Source organism: Bombina bombina, chromosome 3 (genome assembly GCF_027579735.1).
Source record: "Bombina bombina isolate aBomBom1 chromosome 3, aBomBom1.pri, whole genome shotgun sequence".
Lineage (NCBI taxonomy): Eukaryota > Metazoa > Chordata > Amphibia > Anura > Bombinatoridae > Bombina > Bombina bombina.
The window spans coordinates 291,937,689-291,960,278 of record NC_069501.1 but is presented as its reverse complement, the minus strand read 5'-3'; the positions used below and the strand labels follow the sequence as shown (position 1 = coordinate 291,960,278).

The 22,590-nt window shown below is 40.7% G+C and overlaps 1 protein-coding gene across 1 annotated transcript in view; it reads left to right on the top strand.

The window, feature by feature from the left end:
- GDPD1 (glycerophosphodiester phosphodiesterase domain containing 1) overlaps positions 1-22,590 on the top strand; it is a 286,956-nt gene that overhangs the window by 102,324 nt on the left and 162,042 nt on the right. The gene's annotated exons all lie outside the window — the stretch shown is intronic.

The window sequence follows — 22,590 nt, the reverse complement described above, 5'->3', positions numbered from 1 at the left end:
TTACACTACAAAAACATTTATTTCAAATATTCAACTCACATAAAAACCCTCAATATATTATGAGGTAATTTTCAGCATAAACATTGGTCTAATTAGACCTGCAGTACCAACACTGTTCATATTATCCTGTATTTCTATACTTTGAGGATTCACAGCTCAGCAGTTCTAAGTATAAAACAGATTCAGCAGACTGTACTCCTTACGCGTTTCAAAGGTCTCTGTCATACACGACCTTCTTCATCAGAGGAGATTACCGTCTGCTTCTACAGTGAGTCTCTATAAAGCGGAGCGGCGACACACCCCCATTTCACAGAGACAATTGATTGGTAGCATTAGCGGTCACATGACCGTTGCTATGGAAAGTGCACAGATACTAAAGCGTCCATAGACGTTATTGGCAGAGCTGACTGGGTACATTTGCTTCTTAAATTCTTTACAATGCATCCGATATAGAGGTTAAAAAACAAATCATATACATTTGATCTTAAAACATATGCATATCAAAAAACAATAATAATAAAACAAGCCTGGCGGAAATATATTTTTATATATCGCAACTGTTTATAGTAAAAATGTGTAATGTGTTATAGCTCACCTATTATATAGATTATAGATTATATATCTTAGCACGAATAGTATTTTAACTAGTTTTTACTAAACATTTTTACAATGGGTGAGCTATAAACGTTAGTATTATTCTTGTAAAATCAACCTCTTTTTATTTTAATATTGACAGTATAATGTATAACATACAACACGTAAAACTATTCACAAGTCTAGGAGATTTTTAGTTTTTAAGAGTGTATATAGTGGATCTATTTAACTAGACCAAATTGCGACTCTTTATTTTTGGTCCTATTCGTGATATACAGATGAGCAAAACTGTCTAATATCACTCAGTCTTATTGACAGGGCCAATTCTAAACTTTATCTCAGTGTAGCGCTCAGGCCACTAATAGTCTACTAATCTGGGTTACCTACACGATTACACATTTTTACTTCATTTAAAGGTGAAGTATACACTGGCTCTGGAAAAAGACTGTTTTACTTTTATTAAAGAAAAGTTTAATTCGAAATACAGTTGCCTGACTGTATTTGCAGTGGCCTTTTCACAATATATATATATATATATATATATATATATATATATATATATATATATATATATATATATATATATATATATATATATATATATATATATTTATACATAAATACACTTGTATATATGAGTGTAACACTTTTTATTTTAATGTACAACGTCCTCAATTACTGTTGGGAATATCACTCCTGGCCAGCAGGAGGAGACAAAGCGCACCACAGCCAAGCTGTTAAGTATCACTCCCCTTGCCACAAACGCCAGTCATTCTCTTTGCCTTGATGCATGGAGAAGGTGAAGTTTTTGGGGTCTAAAAAAAATTGGGTTCCTGCACTTCAAGCAAGATTTTAGGGTCTAGCTGTACTCCACGTTATTCTCTGCAGTAGGGTAGTGGTGGCTTTAAAGCAGTTAGGAACTTGTAAGGTGGTTCTTGCTGCGTTTTCCTAAGAATTTGCTGCCCTAGTATAGAAAGCCAGAGTAAGTTTACTCTGTTCTTTCTTTTTCCACAAGCCTCTGTGAGGAAGATGTATCCTGTCATGCCTGGGAGCTGTCTTCCTGCCGGACAGCGGATTAGCAGGTAAGTGCCTCTGTCTTCTAGGTGGGGAGACCATGCACTTAAAGGAAAAGAAGATCCCTTTTTACAAAGCTCTGCATAATTTTATTGGGACACAATATTCTCTAGATTGAGTTTATTTTAGGGCAGGGGGCAGGCACTTAAGACATGTTTGATGAGACAGGATTAACTCCCTTAGGAGAGTAAGGGATTAACTTCTCTTGGGCTCTGCGCTTATTTCTCCTACATTGGTGTATTCGGTCCACGGCTTCATCCTTACTTGTGGGATATTCTCAATCCCTACAGGAAGTGGCAAAGAGAGCACACAGCAAAGCTGTCCATATAGCTCCCCTCAGGCTCCGCCCCCCCCCCCAGTCATTCTCTTTGCCGCTCTGAACAAGTAGCATCTCCACGGGGGTGGTAAAGAGTATGTGGTGTTAGTTGTAGTTTTTTATTTCTTCTATCAAGAGTTTGTTATTTTAAAATAGTGCCGGTTTGTACTATTTACTCTACAGCAGAAAGTGATGAAGATTTCTGTTGAGAGGAGTATGATTTTAGCACCAGTAACTAAAATCCATTGCTGTTCCCACGCAGGACTGTTGAAACCAGAGAACATCAGTTGGGGTGAACAGTTTGCAGGCTTAACTGCTTCAGGTATGATCAGTCATTTTTCTAACAAGACCATGTAATGCTAGAAGACTGTCAGAAATTCCCTCTGGGATAGGTAAGCCATTTTTTTCTTAGACTCTGTATAAAATGATGGCTTATATTTAGGGCTCTATGCTGGTTGATACTATTGTGGGCTTTAAAATCGATTGCTTTTTAGCATGTTTTTCACTATAAATAAGGTGTTTTTTCAGACTTTAAAACACTTTTGGGGTTTAATTTCGGCCTGGCACTTATTTGGACACCTAAATCTAGTCAGAAAGGCCCCTCCACTCTGGAATGAAGAGGGAGGAGGCCTCATTTTCAGGCCTCAATTGCGCAGTTGTTTTTGCCTAGGCAGTCCATGCAGCTTCATGTGGGGAGTCAAGAGGCATCATAAAAGACTCCAGAGAGGCTTATTTCCTACTAAAATAATCCCTAATGAAGGTAAAGGCTACAGTGGAAGCTGTGGCTAGTACTGTAGTGTGTTAACTGGTTAATAACTGTTATTAGCTCCGGTTTGGTTAATAACTGTTATTAGCTCCGGTTTGGGCATTAAGGGGTTAATTGATCTGAAAATTTGTGTGCAATCTTTTCAAAGCATTAAGACTCTGTGGTGAAAATTTCATTAAAATCGTATGTTTATTTCATGGTTTTTTGATGTTTCAGTAATAAAGTGTGCTCTTTTATTATTTAACGTTTTTGTCAAAAATAATTTTTATTGCATTGTAGTTCTGTTTAAGTCTGTCAAACATGTCTGAATCTTCAGATAGCCTATGTTCTGTATGTCCAAAGGCCAAGGTGGTTCCCCCATTAAATTTATGTGTGAAGTGTGCCATAGCGTCCAAACAGCTTAAGGACAGTACAATCACACTATATCACAAGATGATTCTTTAGCTGAAGGTAGTGAAGATAGCTTGCTTTCCTCTCCTTCTGTGTCAACACCAGCTATGCCCGCGCAGGCGATGCCCAGTACATCTAGCGCACCAATTGCGATTACTATGCAACAATTAGCATTTTTTATCCAAACTGCCAGCTTTTCCTAGGAAAGCGTGATTGCTCAGTTTTAAACACAGACAATGAGCAAGCAGACGCAGAAGATAATTTATCTTTAGTGCCCTCACATCAATCTGACTTGGCGGTGAGGGAGGGCCTGTCTGAGGGAGAAATTTCTGACAGGAAAAGTTTCTCAGCAGGCAGAGCCTGATACCATAACATTTAAATTTAAGCTTGAACACCTCCGCGCCCTGCTTAAGGAGGCCCTAGCTGCACTTGATGATTGTGATCCTTTGGTGATCCCAGAAAAATTGTGTAAAATGGACAAATTCCTAGAGGTCCCAGTACACACTGATGCGTTTCCGATACCTAAGATGGCGGATATCGTGTCTAAGGAGTGGGAGAAGCCAGGTGTACCTTTTGTTCCCCCTCCTATATTTTAGAAAATGTTCCCAATTGTTTACCCTAGAAGGGACGCGTGGCAGACGGTCCCCAAGCGCACGACTATACCAATAGAAGACAGTTGCGCTTTCGAAGAATAAAAAATTAGGTTTACTTAAGAGAATATTTGTTCAACAAGGTTTCCTTCTTCGACCAATTTCCTGCATTATTCCTGTAACTACTGCAGCGGCTTTTTAGTTTGAGGAACTGGAAAACTCGCTCCAGAAGGAGACTTCTTATGTCGAAGTCATGGATAGATTTCACGCCCTAAAGCTGGCTAATTCTTTCATCACAGATGCCGCTTTGCAAGTAGCTAAACTAGCGGCGAAAAATTCTGGTTCTGCCATCGTGGCGCGCAGAGCGCTTCGGCTAAAATCATGGTCGGCTGATGTGTCGTCCAAAACAAAATTGCTTAATATTCCTTTCAAAGGTAAGACCCTATTCGGGCCAGAGTTGAAAGAGATTATTTCAGATATCACTGGGAAAGGGCCATGCCCTTCCACATGGTAGAGCCTTCAAGGCTAAAAACAAGGCCAATTTTCGTTCCTTTCGCAACTTCAGGAACGGACCTGCTTCAACCTCTACAGCTACTAAGCAAGAGGGTAACGCTTCCAGCCCAAGCCAACATGGAAACCTTTGCAGGGCTGGAACAAGGGTAAACAGGCCAAGAAGCCTACTGCTGCTACCAAGACAGCATGAAAGGGTAGCCCTCGATCCGGGACCGGATCTAGTAGGGGGCAGACTTTCTCTCTTTGCTCAGGCTTGGGCAAGAGATGTTCCGGACCCCTTGGCACTAGAAATTGTCTCTCAGGGGTACCTTCTAGAGTTCAAAGACCTTTCCCCAAGGGGAAGGTTCCACATGTCTCACTTATCTTTAGACAGATAAGGAGACAGGCATTCTTACTTTGCGTAGAAGACCTTTTAAAAATGGGAGTGATACACCCAGTTCCGACAGCAGAGCAAGGACTGTGTTTTTACTCAAACCTGTTTGTAGTTCCCAAAAAGGAAGGAACTTTCAGGCCAATCCTGGATTTAAAAATTCTAAACAAATTCCTCAGAGTTCCATCATTCAAAATGGAAACCATTCGGACAATTTTACCAATGATCCAGGAGGGTCAATATATGACTACCGTGGACTTAAAGGATGCGTACCTGCATATTCCTATCCACAAAGATCACCATCAGTTTCTGAGGTTCGCCTTTCTGGACAAGCATTACCAGTTCGTGGCTCTTCCCTTCGGATTGGCCACTGCTCCCAGAATTTTCACAAAGGTGCTAGGGTCCCTTCTAGCGGTGCTAAGGCCAAGGGGCATTGCAGTAGCACCTTACCTAGACGACATTTTAATACAGGCGTCGTCCTTTCTCAAAGCAAGGGCTCATACTGACATTGTTCTAGCCTTTCTAAGGTCTCACGGGTGGAAGGTGAACATAGAAAAAAGTTCTCTGTCCCTTCCTGGGAACAATAATAGACTCGGTAGAAATGAAAATCTTTCTGACGGAGGTCAGGAAATTTAAAACTTTTGAACACTTGTCGAGTTCTTCAATCCATTCCTCAACCCTCCATAGCTCAGTGCATGGAGGTAATAGGACTAATGGTTGCGGCAATGGACGTGGTTCCCTTTGCTCGAATTCATTTAAGACCATTGCAACTGTGCATGCTCAAACAATGGAATGGGGATTATGCAGATTTGTCTCCCCAGATTCAGATGGACCAGAAAACCAGAGACTCACTCCTCTGGTGGTTGTCTCAGGATCACCTGTCTCAGGGAATGAGTTTCCGAAGACCGGAGTGGATCATTGTCACGACCGACGCCAGCCTCTTAGGCTGGGGCGCGGTCTGGGAGTCCCTAAAGGCTCAGGGTCTATGGTCTTGGGAAGAATCTCTTCTCCCGATAAACATTTTGGAATTGAGAGCAATATTCAATGCGCTCCAGGCATGGTCTCAACTAGCGGAGGCCAAATTCATCAGATTTCAGTCGGACAACATGGCGACTGTAGCTTACATCAATCATCAGGGGGGAACAAAGAGTTCTCTGGCGATGAGGGAGGTATCCAAGATCATCAAATGGGCAGAGGATCACTCCTGCCATCTATCAGCAATTCACATCCCAGGAGTGGACAACTGGGAAGCGGATTATCTGAATCGTCAGACTTTCCATCCGAGGGAGTGGGAACTCCACCCGGAGGTTTTTGCTCAGCTGACCCAACTATGGGGCATTCCAGATCTGGATCTGATGGCGTCACGTCAGATCTCCAAAGTTCCACGTTACGGGTCCAGGTCCCAAGGCGACATTGGTAGATGCCTTAGTAGCGCCTTGGTCGTTCAATCTAGCTTATGTCTTTCCACCGTTTCCCCTTCTCCCCCGGCTAGTAGCCAGGATCAAACAGGAGAAGGCTTCTGTAATTCTGATAGCTCCTGCGTGGCCACGCAGGACTTGGTATGCAGACCTGGTGAATATGTCATCGGTTCCACCATGGAAGCTGCCTTTGAGACAGGACCTTCTAATTCAAGGTCCATTCGAACATCCAAACCTAGTTTCTCTGCAACTGACTGCTTGGAGATTGAACGCTTGATTCTATCTGAGCGTGGGTTTTCGGAATCAGTTATAGATACTCTGATCCAGGCTAGAAAGCCTGTCACCAGGAAAATTTACAATAAGATATGGCGGAAATATCTTTGCTGGTGCGAATCCAAGGGTTACTCATGGAGTAAGATTAGGATTCCAAGGATACTATCTTTTCTCCAAGAAGGATTGGAGAAAGGTCTATCAGCTAGTTCCTTAAAACGACAGATATCTGCTCTGTCTGTTTTGTTACACATGCGTCTGGCAGCCATGCCAGATATTCAGATGTTTGTACAGGCTTTAGTCAGAATCAAGCCTGTCTACAGACCTGTGGCTCCTCCATGGAGTTTAAATTTAGTTATTTCAGTTCTTCAAGGGGTTCCGTTTGACCCTCTACATTCCATAGATATTACGTTACTATCTTGGAAAGTTTTGTTTTTAGTAGCGATTTCTTCTGCTAGAAGAGTTTCTGAATTGTCTGCTTTGCAGTGTAATTCACCCTATCTGGTGTTCCATACAGTTAAGGTCGTTTTACGTACCAAACCTGGTTTTCTTCCAAAAGTGGTTTCCAATAAGAATATCAACCAGGAAATAGTTGTTCCTTCTCTGTGTCCTAATCCAGTTTCTAACAAGGAACGTCTGTTACACAATCTTGATGTGGTTCGTGCTTTAAAGTTTTATCTAAAAGCAACTAAAGACTTCAGACAAACATCGTCCTTGTTTGTCGTCTATTCTGGCAAGAGGAGAGGTCAAAAGGCGACTGCGACCTCTCTGTCCTTCTGGCTAAAAAGCATCATCCGGTTGGCTTATGAAACTGCTGGAAGGCAGCCTCCTGAACGAATTACAACTCACTCTACTAGAGCTGTGGCTTCCACATGGGCTTTCAAGAATGAGGCTTCTGTTGAACAGATTTGTAAGGCAGCGACTTCACTGCATACGTTTGCCAAATTTTACAAATTCGCTATTTTTGGGAGAAGGGTTTTGCAAGCAGTGGTGCCATCAGTTTAGGTTACCTGACTTGTTCCCTCCATCCGTGTCCTAAAGCTTTGGTATTGGTTCTCACAAGTAAGGATGAAGCCGTGGACCGGATACACCAATGTAGGAGAAAACAGAATTTATGTTTACCTGATAAATTTCTTTCTCCTACGGTGTATCCGGTCCACGGCCCGCCCTGGCATTTTGGTCAGGTTTAAATTATTATTTTTGTAAACTACAGTCACCACTGCACCCTATGGTTCTCCTTTTTCTCCTAACCGTCGGTCGAATGACTGGGGGGGGCGGAGCCTGAGGGGAGCTATATGGACAGCTTTTCTGTGTGCTCTCTTTGCCACTTCCTGTAGGGATTGAGAATATCCCACAAGTAAGGATGAAGCCGTGGACCGGATACACCGTAGGAGAAAGAAATTTATCAGGTAAACATAAATTCTGTTTTTGGGGCACACTGGGACTTTTTGAAAGATCAAGTGTGTTGTGTACATTTACTGCTTACGACACTAGCTTTACATTTTGTTTTAAATAGGCTGACAAGCTAGAAAGAATGCCAGAGGAGATCGCTAACTGTTGCGATCAGATCGGCTTTTTGCCGCGTAAGCCTCACGCTGGGGGAAGTCTTTTGAACGAGACTCCACAGCGTATCTAGAATAGGCGGTCTTTTGTGATTTTCGCGCCTCCTGGTACACAGATTATCACGCCGATCACGTGACGTTCCTTGCCTCTGTGTCCTGAGCGGTGTTGGCTACGCAGCAGTGCTTTACAGATCGGAGTTCCACATTCAGAATTCTCCATCTTGGGCCCATTCTGTATAATCGCAGGAGCGAGAGGGCAGGTGAGCGCCTCAGTTACGGCTGAGGTGTGGAGGTCGTGAGTTTATTTGACTGTAGCTTTATTTGCAATATATCAGTTTAAGATATTCCAATACCATTGCTTAGGATTCTTTTTAAATTATAAAGAATTTAGACCTCCTTGGTTTTTTGTACACAGTTTCTGAAAGGAACAGTATCGCATAAATTGTTTCTTTATTGTATATATTTTTAAGCGTGTCTGACAGGAGTCTGCTCTCATGAATCGGTGTCTATTGTGTTTAGAGGCACAAATTGCTGCGCCTATGTAAGTTTGTTCTTCATATGTTAAGAGAACATTGCAGTCTAAATGAAAACAAAATTCTATGCTGAGCCCAACGTCTCTCAGGATGATGCTGTTCAGGCGTTTCCACAGCCTTCTCCTGTTTCGTCCCAAGCCTCAATTGTGTCACATGCAGTGCCCTGCGGTTCCTCTCAGTCTCTTGGTGGAGTTTATTTGCAAGCAGAAATTGCATTAGCTGCCTTTCCTATGTTAAAAGGAAAACGCAAGAGAAAAATTAGAGATTCAGATAGTAAGGTTTCTGATCCAGCTCTTGCTACCCAATTTGCCCTTCCTCATAAATCTGATGAGGAAGATACGTTGGTAGCCTCTAAGGGTGAAATCTCAAATTCGGACATTTTAATGCCTTCTCCTGATAAAGTTTTATCCTTCAGATTTAAGCTTGAACACCTTTGTGTACTGTTAAAGCAGGTTTTGGCTACTCTGGATGACTCAGACACCCCTGCTGTTGTCATTCCTAAGAAATCAAGTAAACTTAATAGTTATTTTGATGTTCCTTCCTCTTCGGAGGTATTTCCAGTTCCTGACCGTGCTACGGAGATTATTACACAGGAATGGGAGAAGTCAGGGATACCTTTTACCCTGTCTCCTATTTTTAAAAAGATGTTTCCTGTCACTGACTCCGTTAAAGAGCCATGGCACACTGTACCTAAAGTAGAAGGGGCCATTTCTACTCTGGCTAAGAGAACTACTATTCCTATTGAGGATAGCTGTTCCTTTAAGGACCCAATGTACAAAAAGCTGAAGGCCTATTTAAAAAGGATATATGTTCATCAGGGCCTCCTATGGGAACCTGCTGTGTGTATTGCCACTGTGACAAGCGCAGCATCCTACTGGTTTGATGCCCTGTCTGATTCTCTTAAGGTAGAGACTCCCCTGAATGAGATCCTATATAGAATTAATTTTCTTAAGCTAGCCAATTCCTTTATTTCTGATGCTATTATGCAGGTTATTAGACTGGGAGCCAAGTCTTCTGGCTTCGTGGTGCTAGCCCGCAGGGCTTTGTGGCTGGAGTCTTGGTCAGCTGATGTTTCCTCTAAGGTAAAGCTTCTGGCGATTGCTTACAAGGGTAAGACCTTGTTTGGACCTGGTCTTGCAGAAATAATTTCTGATATTACGGGTGGAAAAGGGTCTTTTCTACCTCAAGATAAGAAGAATAGATAAAAAGGATGTCAGAGTAATTTTCGTTTAATTCGTAACTTCAGAGGAAAGTCTTCCCCGTCTTCTTCCAAGCAGGAACTGTCCATGTTCTCTTGGAGACCCAATCAGTCTTGGAATAAGGGGAAACAATCAAAGAAACCCGCAGCTGAATCCAAATTAGCATGAAGGGTTTGCCCCCGATCCAGAATCAGATCAAGTAGGGGGCAGATTTTCTCAGTTCTCTCAAGCATGGATATGAGATGTTCCAGATCCTTGGGCTGTGGACATAGTATCTCAGGGTTACAAACTAGAATTCAAGACCTTTCCTCCCAGGGGCAGGTTCCACCTCTCAAGATTATCTCAAGACCAGATAAAAAGAGAGGCGTTCTTGAAATGTGTACAGAATCTGTCCTCCCTGGGAGTAATAGTTCCAGTTCCAGTACATGAGTAGGGTCTAGGTTTCTATTCCAATCTGTTTGTGGTTCCCATGAAAGAGGGAACTTTCCGACCTATTCTAGATCTGAAGTGTCTAAACAAGCAAGAGGGTCAGTTCATGATTACCATAGACCTGAAGGATGCGTACCTTCATGTTCCCATTCACAGGGATCATCACAAATTTCTGAGATTTGCCTTTCTGGACAATCACTTTCAGTTTGTGTTTCTTCCGTTTGGCCTTGCCACAGCTGCCAGAATTTTCTCAAAGGTTCTGGGGGCTCTCTTGACAGTGATCAGGTCTCGGGGAATTGCAGTGGCACCCTACCTGGACGACATATTGGTTCAGGCACCATCTTTTCACCAAGCAAACAGTGATTCTCTCTGCAGTCTACTGTTCAACCATCAGTGGCTCAATGTATGTAGGTAATTGGTCTGATGGTTGCTTCCATGGTCATAATTGCCTTTGCTCGGTTCCATTTGAGAGCTATGCAGTTATGTATGCTCAGGCAATGGAACAGAGACCATTTGGATCTTTCTCAGAGGATAGATCTAGATCAGTCGTCGAGACTCTCTCCCGTGGTGGCTTTCTCAGGAGCATCTGTCTCGGCACATGCTTCCGGAGACCTTCCTGGGTAATTGTAACCACGGATGCCAGCCTGCTGGGCTGGGGAGCAGTCTGGGATTCGATGAAGGCGCAAGGACTATGGACTCAGGAGGCGTCTGCTCTCCCCATAAACATCTTGGAGTTGAGAGCGATTTACAATGCTCTGATGGCTTGGCCTCAGTTGTCCTTTGCCCAGTTTATCAGATTCCAGTCGGACAATACCACCTCAGTGGCTTACGTCAACCACCAGGGAGAAACGTGGAGTTCCTTAGCCATGAAGGAGGTGGCTCGAATTGTTCAGTGGGCGGAAGCTCACAATTGCTGGCTTTCTGCCATCCACATTCCAGGAGTGGTCAACTGGGAAGCGGACTTCTTGAGCAGACAGACATTTCATCCCTGGGAGTGGGCTCTCCATCCGGAGGTGTTCTCCAGGTTAACCCTCAAGTGGGGGGTGCCGGAGTTGGATCTGATGGCATCTCGGCAGAATGCCAAGCTTTCAAGGTACGGTTCAAGGTCAAAAGATCCACAGGCCATCCTGATAAATGCTCTGGCAGTTCCTTCGGATTTCGTTCTGGCTTACCTGTTTCCTCCGTTTGCTCTCTTTCCACGAGTCATTGCTTGTATAAAGCAGGAGAGAGCATCAGTAATTCTCGCAGGATCTGGTATGCGGACCTAGTGACATCCTCTCCTCCTTGGAGGTTACCTCTGAGGAAGGACCTTCTAACTCTGGGACCATTGCTTCATCCAAATCTTGTTTCTCTGAAGCTGACTGCTTGGAAATTGAACGCGTAGTTTTGTGTAAACGTGGCTTTTTTGAATCAGTCATTGAGACTTTAATTCAGACTTGCAAGCCTATTACATAAGGTATGGCGTAAATACCTACTTTGGTGTGAATCCAAGGGTTACTCTTGGAGTAGAGTTAGGATTCCTAGAATTTTGTCTTTTTTTCCAGAAAGGTCTGGAGAAGGGTTTGTAAGTCAGTACACTGAAAGGTCAGATTTCTGCATGATCGATTTTGTTACACAAACGTATGGTGGAGCTGCCAGATGTTCAATCTTTTTGTCAGGCCCTGGTCAGAATCCGGCCTGTGTTTAAATTTGTTGCTCCTCCTTGGAACCTTAAAGGGACACTGAACCCAATTTTTTTCTTTCTTTCGTGATTCAGATAGAGCATGCAATTTTAAGCAACTTTCTAATTTACTCCTATTATCAATTGTTCTCCGTTCTCTTACTATCTTTATTTGAAAAAGCAGGCATCTAGGCTAAGGAGCCAGCCAATCTTTGGTTCAGACACTGGACAGCACTTGTTTATTAGTGGGTGAATTTATGCACAATCAGGAAGAACAACCCAGGTTGTTCACCATAAATGGGCCGGCATCTAAACTTACATTATTGCTTTTCACATAAAGATACTAAGAGAATGAAGAAAAATTGATAATAGGAGTAAATTAGAGAGTTGCTTAAAATTGCATGCTCTAACTGAATCATAAAAGAAAACGTTTGAGTTCAGTGTCCCTTTAACCTTGTTCTTAAAGTTTTGCAGGAGGCTCTGTTTGAGCCTTTGCATTCCATAGATATTAAGTTATTATCTTGGAAGGTTTTGTTTCTGTTTGCTATTTCTTCTGAACAGAGAGTTTCGGAATTCTCTGCTTTGCAGTGTGATTCGCGTTATCTTATCTTTCATGCGGATGAGGCCGTTCTTTGTACTAAATTGGGGTTTCTTCCTTAAGTGGTTTCAGATAAAAAATATTAATCAGGAAATTGTTGTTCCTTCTTTATGTCCTAATCCTTCTTCTCATAAGGAACGTTTATTGCACAACTTAGACGTTGTGCGTGCTTTGAAATTCTACTTACAGGTGACTAAGGATTTTCTCCAGTCTTCTGCCCTTTTTGTTTCTCTGGTAAACGTAAAGGTCAGAAAGCAACTGCTACTTCTTTTCTCTCTGGTTGAAGTATAATTCTCTTAGTTTATGAGACGGCTGGTCAGCAGTCTCCTGAGAGAATTGCAGCTCATTCCACGAGGGCTGTTTCCTCCTCTTGGGCCTTCAAAAAGGAGGCTTCTGTGGAACTTATTTGCAAGGCTGTAACTTGGTCCTCTCTACACACTTTTTTCCAAATTTTACAAGTTTGTTACTTTTGCCTCGGCTGAGGCTTCTTTTGGGAGAAAGGTACTGCATATATTAGTGTGTGTCAAGAGATGACTGTAAGATACAGATTATAGATTGTATTGAATAGAGCTATATGACAGAGTGTGTGTATAATGAAAATAAATAAATATAAATATATATTAAAACTGAATTCTATTTCAAAATGACCTGCACAAATTTTTTTACTACAAAAAAATCTCATCGCAGAAAGTGAAAAAACGTTCTGCTTCTGGGCACATGGGTGAGCCAATCACATTAGGTAAATATGTGCAGCCACCAATCAGAAGCTACTGAGCCTATCTAGATATGCTTTTCATTAAAGAATATCAAGATAATGAAGCAAATTAGATAGAAGAAATAAATGAGAAAGTTGTTTAAAATGGTATTCTCTATCTGAATCATGAAAGAATAAATTTGGGTTTAATGTCCCTTTAAGTCGCGCTAACCGGACGGGTGCACATTTTAGAGTGCAACTGTTTACTTTCAACTTGTAATACGCACGCAAGTTAGCGGGGTCACAATATTGCTTATAACGACCAGGGCTAACTTCAGCGTACTGCTTGAAATCTAGCCCTTAATAACTTCAACAGACCTTTATATGTGTGTTAAAGAAATAGGTTTCCAATATTAGATGGCCATTATAGTAAAATAAAATGACATGCTCTAATCCACTAGACCAGTGTTTCCCAACCGCGGTCCTCAAGTACCCCCAACAGTCCTGGTTTTCATTATAGCTGAACTAGAGCACAGGTGAAATAATCATCTGATGGGTTAGAGCAGGTTGGTTACTGATCAGCTGATTACTTCATCTGTGCACTGGTTCAGCTATAATGACAGCCAGGCCTGTTGGGGGTACTTGAGGACCGCAGTTGGGAAACACTGCACTTGACAATCGAGGACTAATGTATGTTCAACCCCCACAAAGGTTGTTTTAAACACACAGTAGAAATACCGCTCGGGACTCATAGAGCACTGCTGGTCCTGAGCAGAAAACACTGCTAATCCAATCAGCAATGCTATTCACACGACACAGATGTGGAACTAGTGCTGCTGATTGGATCAGAGACATTTTCCGCTTGGGACCAGCAGTGCTCTTTGAGTCCCAAGCAGTATTTCTTCTGTGTGTTCAATCCCTTTGTGGGGATTAAACACACAGTAGTATGGGGTCAATAGTTTTAAACTGACATGCTCTTATAGATTAGAGCATGTCATTGTTTGACTATAATGGAATTTAACATATACTTTGCATATCATTATTATGTAGTGTTACTGATATGACGGTCTGGATGTATCCTGTGCAGCCACTGACCAGTAGGTGGCACTCCCTGCCCAGTAACCAGAGCAGAGAAACCCAGAGGCCATTGGAAAGCCCTGACAGCCTGCTACAGAGAGAGGCTTCAATAAATATCAGAACTGTAAAAAAGAAAATTCTCCATAGCAGGCAGTGAGGATTGGTGAGTCTGGGACAATCTGTGCAACATGATGATTTCACAGACTTCACAGTGTACACATTAATGACGTCATCCAGGATTCCTCACATGCGCAGTGCTTTAGGAGACGCAGAGAGTGACACAGGAAGCAAGCAGCTATGTGAAACAGGCAATGTAGATGAGCATATACATACAGGCAGCTTGGGTTTGGTAAGTGTAGTTAAAAAATAAATAAAAACAAGCTTGTACAAAGGTCAAACATCGGATGGCATACATAACATTTATTATTATTATTATCGTTTATTTGTAGAGCGCCAACAGATTCCGCAGTGCTGTAAACATAGGCGGTATACAAGGTAACATTTATAGGGATCAAATGGGTAGAGGGCCGTGCTGAGAGTCGCACTGTTGCATTCAGCTCTTATGAAGGTGATCTGCAAACAGTTGGGCTCTTAGGCTTACATGCTAAGGGGGTTCATGGCGTATAGTAATGGAGGAGAGGAACTGGTATAAAGAAAGGGTAGTGTAGGTTGCATGCATCCCTGAACAGTAAAGTCTTTAGGGAGCGCTTGAAGCTTTCAAAACTAGGGGAGAGTCTTGTGGAGCGAGGCAGAGAGTTCCACAAGATGGGAGCCAGTCTGGAGAAGTCCTGTAAACGGGAATGTGAGGCGGTAACAAGAGAGGAGGAGAGTAGGAGGTTGTGAGCAGGGCAAATTGGACGGGAGGGAGGGAGAGTATCTGGAGACAAAGTGGGAGATATAGGGGGGAGCAGTGCAGTTGAGGGCCTTGTAAGTCAGAGTCAGAATTTTGTGTTTAATCCTGGAGACAAGAGGAAGCCAGTGAAGGGATTGGCAGAGAGGTGCAGCAGATGAAGAGCGACGTGTAAGGAAGATGAGCCTGGCAGAGGCATTCATTATGGATGGGATTTTGTTATTGAAGTGGCTGGCAAAATCTTGAGCTGACAGAGAAGTTGTATTAGGAGGTGGGGGTGGGCATAGAATTGAAAGTGGAGAACAGACGTTTTGGGTTTAAAGAAAGAAAAGAGTAGAGAAGTAATTTTGCTTATAAAGATTAAGGGCAGAATAGTAGGAGTTCAAGATGAACTTGTAGTGAATAAAGTCAGCTGAACTAATTTTCTCCAGTACGGAAACATCTGCCTAGGTACCGTGTCAGAGGAATGTACCAGGGCTGAGGGTGAGTGTGTAATTGCCGAGTTATGGTAGGAGGGCCATATTGTCAAGGACTGATGTAAGGGTGGAATTATAGTGGCAGATTGGTCAGGGCAGGAAAAGGAGATGGCTGTAGATGCAACTGTAGATGTTAAATCCAGGAAAACCCAAACTTATAATATGCTTGGAAAGATAGGTGAAGCGAGGCTCAATGAACTTTTGAACATGATTTTACGTTTATTATAAATCCTCAGTAATCTCACAAGCTTCCATGAGTCTAGCTCATTGAGTCCCAGAGCTAATCCTTTTATATTCCAAGTGAATACAAGTTACCTAACTTGGAACCTAGATTCCAAGCATTCCTCTGCACATCCACTTTCTGAAGTAAGAAGACTGCACTTAGCTTTTTGTTTAATACAAAATTTAAAAAATATTTCCTAGATTAAAAGCAGAAACAAATCTATAGTACAATACTGGGATGGGAAAATCTTCTTATTAGACGTGTTTCATGCGCCAAGACACTGATGTCAGAAACAATACCTTCCAACACAGGCTCCTCAACTACCTAGAATGATATAACTTACTACAATTATTCCTTACACAACCAGATGTAGTAGATGAGACCCTCTATTTCTTGCCAGTACATAAAACCCCCAGGCCAGGTGACATTACAGCTCTCTATTATTGTAAATTATTTAATAAATATGCCCCTTGTTGTATCACGCAAAAGCTGATGGAAAGTGAGTAGATCTCTTCTGCTCACAGGGATTCAGTTGAAGACCAGTAACACCCCTTGCAGTAGGTAGTTACTCATGTTTTGGCTGCACGCCCCTGTGTGATTCAATGGGATCCATATCCTCTGCTATAGCAGCAAGACATCAACATGAGTGTATTTGTTTGCCACATGTAACACTGATACCTTTGATAAAGCACTATTTTTCTCTTTTATATCTTTTATATCTTTCTAATGAAAACTCTTTAACCCCTTAAGGACCGGGCATTTCAGACAAACACTTCCCCAAAAGACCAGAGCATTTTTAGCATTTTTGCCATCACTATATTTAAACAGAAATAGAGCCTTTTTTATATTTACCTATCAAAACTATATATATATATATATATATATATATATATATATATATATATATATATATATATATATATATTTTTAGTAGACAACCAAAAGTATTGATCTAGGCCCATTTTGATATATTTCATGCCGCCATTTCACTGCCAAATGCGAACAAATAAAAAAATAAAAATTGTTAACTTTTTTAAAATTTTAGGTTTCTCACTGAGAACCCCCCCAAACCGCTCTCTAACCCTCTACCTATTAGCCGCCATCTTAGGTACTGGCAGCTTTCTGCCAGTACCCAGAAATGTCATTTTTATTTATTTTACCTAAAAAAAATTCTGTAGTGTAGCTGCCCCACCTCATTACTATACCCCCCTCCCAGATCGCTTTCCCACCCTCTACCCCACTTTCCACAATACCAAGCCCCTCTCCCTGCTTCCCCCTCCTCCACCTACCCCCTTCCCACTCACTGCGGCTCCATGCTTTTTTTTTTCTGTAGCGGATCACGCCCCTCCCACCCGCCTCCTCCAGTGATGGGCCTTCCTCCTTACCCTCCCACCCACCAACGATCGGCACCACCGCTGTCCAATGCAGAGAGGGCACTTTCTGCAATGAGATTTTTGTAGTGAAAACCTTTCTGCAGCTCATTTTTAAATAAAATTCAATTTTAAATTAGGCTGTTACACTAAAGCACCAGTTTAATTGCAATGTTTTGGTTAACTTGAGGATAAAGCAATTTTTAAAAAGTTATAATATAGTGCAATAGTTGAAAATTGGATTGCAAATTAGCTGCAGCCAAAAAAATAAATTGTACAATTTCTCTTGAATAAATGTATTTCTTTTTCTCTTGGTCCAACATAGAAATGTAGTAATAAAAAAGTGCATTGCTCATAAGAATGTCTTACATCCATAAAAAAAAAAGCTTTGCATACTGGGGAATGCTAGGGGGTGGGTTTGAGCCAGTCAACAATAAATGCTATGCTGCTTTGCAGCACTACTGCATATTTGACTGTTGACTTCAAACAGCACTTTGCTCTGGATGCATTGTGATAAGGAAAACTTACACAGTGCAGCCAGAGCACAGCTCTGTTTGAAGAGAACAGTCTAATGTGGAGCTACAAAGTTAAATCGCTAACAGTTCCTGCATGTGTCCCATTCTTTCTGCAGACATGATGCATTTTCTGTGATGAGATCTCAGATCACAGCATGTTCGGCCTTGGGGGTGGTATCCAAACCTATACTGAAAGTTTCTATACTGGAGTATATGCTATTGAATAGCCTAAGTAAACACAGCCAGCAGAAGAGATTACACTCTCAGTGGGGGCAGGACAGTTAAGTAATAAAATGATAATTTTCCATTGTTCTCTTTAAGTATTGAGCTTTGGTTTTCTAGACAAATATAAGATAAGGAAGCAAGTCTGTGTACATAAAAGTGATAACATAATGAGATCTGATATTACCTGAAGCTCAACCCATTGAATACTTCATATTCACAAATAAACCTGAAAATGCAATTTCTCATAAATTGTATACTCTGCAGCTGGTATAACAAGTCATTGAAAATACATTCATATAAAAACAATTTTACAGTGTACTGTCCCTTTAAATACACTTATGAAACCGCTATTGCTTTTACTAGAAGTATTTTTGCCAATACATTTATATTGTAAAAATGATTATATTCATTTTTGGCTGGAATGTCCCTTTAAGCTGTTTTACGTGCTCCATTGTTTTCTAATCTTGAAAATAATTTTGTGTTTATTGTCGGTTATTCTGAACATCAAATAGACAAATTCCACATAATATGCAAAGTATGTTCCTTTATCCTCTTATACCTGAGTGTAAACTTGCTGCAGTACTCATGGTAATTGTGTTTTATTACTTTCCCCTCACATAATAATGTTATTCATACTGAGATGAAAAATGTCACTAGTTGTCATATTATTTTAGCAAATTATGAAGTCATGCTCTGTACACTAATGAATATACCATGCAAAGCAAAATAGCCCAACAAAGCTCATAGTCTCTAAAACTCGTGATATAGTTCAAAGTAATAAAAATGTCTCACTAGGGTTTGTGTGGTAAAATCATTTTATGGGACATTGCTACCTTTCATTTTTAGCGAGACTAGCTCTACTTTCTGTGATTTGTTAGTCTAATTTACTTATTTATATGCTAAATGTACAAACATCTGATCTCGCTGCAATAACAAGTTATCCGATTCTAGTAAAGGTCCTGCAGATGTCAGGGTCATTTTAATAGTACTTTTGAGCGTACTCATGAAAGTGGTTTGGTCAGTTTGGTGCGTATCTATATTCAGCACATATAGGTTTCTGCACCCTGAGAAACAAGATTTCATATTGACTGATGTTGAAGAAGCCTTTTTAAAATGTTGGGTTTAACACTCCTTTTATTAAGAGGTTCCCTGTCCGGTATATTAATATAATGATACGAGACACAGTTTTACCCTTTCCTCATTCCTTTTTGTTCTCATTGTTGAAATTTTACATCTAATATTATAACCAAATTAAATTAAAGGGGTCACAGTTGATGAGACACAAAACAAAGCATTGTTTCTTGCAGATGGACTCTTTTTTACACTACCCTTAACAAAATAATCCATTACACTGCTAGTAAATTAATTGGAAAGATGTTGTCAATGGTCTAATATTTTAGTTAAAAGGACAGTGTACTCAAAAATGTTCTCCCCTTTAATTTGCTCCCAATGATCCACTTTACCTGCTGGAGTGTATTAAATTGTTTGCAAGTATTTCCTTTACCCTTATATTGGCATTTGAAATAGTTTATTTAGCCTATGGTATCTCCACCTATTCTAAAAGTTTCTAGCCTTAGGTCCAAGCTATAGATAAGCTGTGTAAACACAGCCAGCAGAAGAATTTACACTCCCAGTGGGGTATAGAAGACCCAAGTATTGGTCTTTGGTTTACGGACAGATATAAGATAAAGAATCATGTATATGTACACAATGTGATAAAGTAATGAGATCTGATTATACCTACAAGCTCCACCCATTTAATTAGGTTGTGGCTTCAAAACACAAAATCTGCAATTTAATTTACACAAATAAACCTTAAAAAGCAAATTCTCATACGTTTTAAACTCTGTAGCTGGTAAAAAAGTTAATGAAAACACATTAAGGGATAAATTTACTATTGTGCGGACGGACATGATACGATGTAGCGTATCATGTCCGCCGCACATCGATAAATGCCGACAGCATACGCTGTTGGCATTTATCATTGCACCAGCAGTTCTGGTGAACTGCTGGTGCAATACCGCCCCCTGTAGATTTGCGGCCAATCGGCCGCTAGCAGAGGGTGTCAATCAGCCCGATTGTATTTGATTGGGTTGATTGCTGTCCGCCACCTCAGAGGTGGCGGACGACTTAAGGAGCAGTGGTCTTAGGACCGCTGCTTCTTAACTTCCGCTTCAGGTGGAACTGAAGCGGAGTGGGTCGGAAGCAGCATTTGCTGCTTCATAAATCGACCCCTAAGAGAAAAACAATTTTAGAGTATACTGTCCCTTTAATATAGACAAGTCTGATACTAAATATCTACCCCAAAGGAAAATAAAGGAAGTTAGAAGTGCACGTACCTTTCATATTTAGCACAGTTATACTAAATGTCTAGCGGTTTATACTACATTGTCTAGCCCAAAAATATTTAAATTATACTTCAAGGTACTATTTGAGACCAAGCTTTCATTTTGGCCTTTAAGATTGAATATATAAGCATGATCAAAATGCCTATTGTGCCAAAAAAAAATCTTATATTAAAGGGACATGAAACCCCATAATTTTCTTTTGTGATTCAAATAGAACTTGTAATTTTAAACAACTTTTTTCAATTTACTTCTCTTATCAATTTTGCTTTATTCTCCTGGTATCCTTTATTGAAGGAGCAGCAGTGCACTACTGGGAACCAGCTGAACACATTGGTAAGCTATTTAAAAGAGGCATATATGTGCAGCCACCAATCAGCAGCTAGCTCCCAGCTCCTGAACCTAACTTGCCATGTTTTTCAACAAAGGATATCAAGATTACTAAGCAAATTAGATAATAGAAGTAAATTGGAAAGTTGTTTAAAATTGTATCCTCTATATGAATCATGACATAAAACATTTGGGTTTCATGTCCCTTTAATGTCAAATGACACCAATAACTCTCCCAGACTGGTTTCTTGGATCCATACATACTCCAATAACTAGCTACTTAGGGGGTTAATTCTAGACCCAGAATTCAGAAATCTGAGTAGAGACAGGTGGTGGCTGGGGATGCCTTATAGTGTGCTAAATCATTTTGTAATTCACCTCCTTAGAATAGGTTACTGGATCAATAAATTGGAATCCAAAGCAGGAGTACAGCTGCTCACTAATAATGGTTTATTTAATAGCACTATAACAACCTTCAAGAACCCTGTCCGCAGGAAAACCTAAAGCTACGATAAAAAATTGTCCCGTCACATCAGCTGCTACCTCACCTTTGTCAACACTGACTCTTTAGTTAGAAATAAAAAAGCAACACTAACAAATGATGGAAAACACTTAGGGCCTAATGATGAAAATTGCTCATTTCAGTCTCACAAATTGTCTTCTAGGTGAATTGTCTGCTGTACAGAGGAGTGGCGATATGCCTTTCATAGTAATGTATAGGGCTTGCTGCCTTTTAAACAAACTAAGGACATCACCGGTGAATGCGGATCTAAGCAGTTTGGAGGGGGGATATTTAAAAAAAATTTGGGGGCAGTTAGCTTACAGAGGGGGGTGCTGATAGGTACAAATGATGGAAGGGGGACACTGGTATTCTCAAAGGGGGCTCTTGTAAGCAAGGTGTGGAAGAAGATACTTGTGGACTCCTCTGAGGAAGATTATCATGATTTGCTTTATCTTAGATGGATAAAGTGAAATCAACTTTAGAACTTTGTATTTAAAGTTTTACTACTCTTTGATTTCATGGCTTTTGGTTTTATGATACTCTCTCTGACTGCAGTTGCAGCTATTTATATAGAATAATATGTATATAACTGCATTCTTTGTTTTACCAGCGCTGTACATTAACTTGTATTTTAATGAAACAGTTAGGAAATACTGTGTAACAAGAAACACAACTAATACCTTTTTTTTACGTATCGGAGTAGCTTCGTACAGTTGTCATTTGTCATTGATTTTCCACTATTCTGTTATCAAAAATCACCTGTGTGTATTGTGCACTAGTTAACACATTGGTAAGTAGAATGCATCTTTTATAAACGTTGTTTATTGGTGCCGTTGTGCAATTATGCTCAAAGCAAAGAAATTGACTTGAGATGATGATTTAGACTAAATAGTATGAAATCAGGTGTGAAACCAGTATCTTTCTTTCATTTAATTGGCAAGAGTCCATGAGCTAGTGACGTATGGGATATACAATCCTACCAGGAGGGGCAAAGTTTCCCAAACCTCAAAATGCCTATAAATACACCATAATTCAGTTTTGCAAACTTTGCCTCCTATGGAGGTGGTGAAGTAAGTTTGTGCTAAGATTTCTACGTTGATATGCGCTTCTCAGCATTTTGAAGCCCGGTTCCTCTCAGAGTACAGTGAATGTCAGAAGGATGTGAAGGGAATATCACCTATTGAATGCAATGGTTTTCCTCACAGAGATCTATTTCATAGGTTCTCTGTTATCGGTCGTAGAGATTCATCTCCTACCTCCCTTTTCAGATCGGCGATATACTCTCATATTTCATTACCTCTACTGATAAACGTTACAGTACTGGTTTGGCTATCTGCTATATGTGGATGGGTGTCTTTTGGTAAGTATGTTTTCATTACTTAAGACACCTCAGCTATGGTTTGGCACTTTATGCATTAATATAAAGTTCTAAATATATGTATTGTACTTATATTTGCCATAAGTCAGGTTTATGTATTACCTTTTGCAGACTGTCAGTTCAGTTTCATATTTGGGGAAAAACATATTTAGGAAATATTTTTCTTACCTGGGGTTTAGTCTTTTTTCAAATTGACTGCTTTTTTTGTTTCAAAATTTGCAGGCAAAATTAAGCCAGCGAGTGCGCAAAATGCCAAAGTTTATTGGGATTTTTGGCGCGAAGGTATGTCTGATGACGCAAATTCGTCATTTACGGCGTCTTAG